Below are 2,467 nucleotides of genomic sequence, written 5' to 3' on the forward strand. Positions count from 1 at the left end.
AGAGAGAGAGAGAGAGAGAGAGAGAGAGAGAGAGAGAGAGAGAGAGACATTGAAAAGAAAGGTGATGATAACTACATTAATTTTGTAACAACATGTATAAAACTTAAATATTATAAAAAATAAAATCAATTTTCGCTCAAGCCTTTTACATTTTTTCGAATTTATTTTATTTGTTTAAGAAAAACTTTACTTAAAACTGTCAACCAGAAGATCAAAAATCAAAGTTAAGTTGAAGGGTGTAAAGTTTTGGATTTGCTCATTTCGATTTGTGGTTTTTTTCCTATGATCTGAAAGAAAAAATTTTTTGTTCAGAAATTTTTGATAATGAATTGAATTAAAATGTGAAGTAAAATTTAACAAAAGTCTAACATTTACTCAAAGGACATAGTTATTTTAGCGTTTAATACTCTTGGACAAGAATAGCAATTTATTTATTTATTTATTCCACTTATACAAGAAACTCAACTAAAACAAAATGGCAGTCGAGTTCAATTGACTCTTAAGTAAATCTTAAAATTAATTAATAATAAAACTTAGTATAAGTACAATAAAACAAATAAGGAGGAAAAAAAAAGAAAGAAAAAAAAAAAAAAGCATGTACACAATTAGCATAGAGCCACACCTACAACCGATACAGGACCAAATTGCAAGTGAACCCCTAAGCCATCGCAAACATGCATAAGCTTAGCATCCAATAATTGTTAACAAATTAATTTTCGACTCATAATGACATATTTAAGGTTAAGTCAGTTTAAGTATGACATAGGTAAATCGCGCGTATTAAGCAATGTTGCTTTAATGGACTTTAAAGAGCCCGTTAATGAGAATAGATGATAGACATCATTTAGGTTCTTGCAAACAACTCTGAGCGGGTTAAACAGTTCAAAATTATATTTGCATTGACTAAGCTTTATCAACATAAAGTGCCTAGAGAAATGGTTAGGGACATTAAAGCCTATCTCACGAAGTAATGCGGGCGAGTCAATTGCACCATTTATTAATTTGATTAAGAAGGAAACCCCAAGAACAAATCTACGTTTCGCGAGTAACGGTAAGGATAACAGAAGCAACCTATTTTCATACGGAGGAAGAGAGAAAATCGGGTCCCAACCCAAATTCCTAAGGGCAAACAGCAAGAATTGCTTTTGTATAGTTTCAATTGAATCTACGTAGCACCTATATGAAGGAGACCACACAACGGAGGCATACTCAAGTATAGGTCTAACCAAACACGTGTAAAGCCTTTTCGTAATATAAGGATCATCAAGCTCTTTGGACCACCTCTTTATAAAACCAAGCGCGGACCTAGCTTTGCTTAACGAGGACTCAATATGCAAATTGAAACGTAACCAATGTTGCGGATAATAGTGTACTGCCAACAACATCTACAAAGGCGAGGACTACTAATTTGGCTAAAAGTTTGAACACTTAAGCATATCTTTGGACTTAAGAAGTCAAAAGTTGAAAAAGCTTTATACGCATATGATCTTGAAGTTTTGCCAGGCCCTTCTTAGAAGCGATAACACTTAAGAGCACCTTTTCTAAGCTCCTTTTCTCAACATATCAAAAAGCCAAGTATCAGGAAGTTTATTTCAAATGTACTTAATTATACTAAGAAAAATTCGTCGTTCAGTTTGCACTTTATTTTTTGATATTTTTTTCATCGAACGAGACTCCGGTGCAAATCAAAGTCGATGACAAGCACTCTGCACTACATACTCTGCACTTAGGCAGCTAAAGACTTATATTGTGGAAAACGGAATTCGTATTAAACACTGCGTTAGAAGTTACAAGCTGACAGCAAATACTACCTCGGAGAGTGTTGTAGGGTTTCGTCACCTATAGCGACTTATTGACGTACATTTCTAGCGAACTTCTTGTATGGCAAGGGGACCAAAATGTAAACTGATGTTTTCTAAGTTTAACAAAATTAATTTTATTGTCAAGGATAGTGTTTTTCTTCACCTATTTCCCTCATAAAAATTACTCAATATTATCTGTTGTCATGTACGGGCTTACATTCCATGACAACATTTATATAGAATGGGAACTAAAAAATAAATCTACATGGTCCAAATTTGGTAAAGTTAATTCTTATAGAAATCTTTTTGCCGTAGAAAGGCGTGTTAATCCCAAGAATGACTTTAAGGCATGCGCTTCAGAAAATTGACCTATCAATTGAGTCAACCGAAATACTTTTAGCGACTTAGCGACTTTTTTGAAGAAATGTAAAAAATTTTTGCAAAACATGATTGAAAAAATATGAAACATAGATAGATATATGATATATAGAAGAAAAATATTGGTACTTAATATGATAGAGATATACATGCTGTTTTAAACTGGAAACCCTGATGGAAGACTGAAACAGTTCTAACGTGTAAATGCATTTTTTTATGTTTCCCGGCTTCATATATCTTTTCAAAAAACAATCGAAGTTAAACCGTTTCCAATAGTGTCGGCTCCT

The sequence above is a fragment of the Glossina fuscipes genome, unplaced genomic scaffold (genome assembly GCF_014805625.2).
Source record: "Glossina fuscipes isolate IAEA_lab_2018 unplaced genomic scaffold, Yale_Gfus_2 226, whole genome shotgun sequence".
Lineage (NCBI taxonomy): Eukaryota > Metazoa > Arthropoda > Insecta > Diptera > Glossinidae > Glossina > Glossina fuscipes.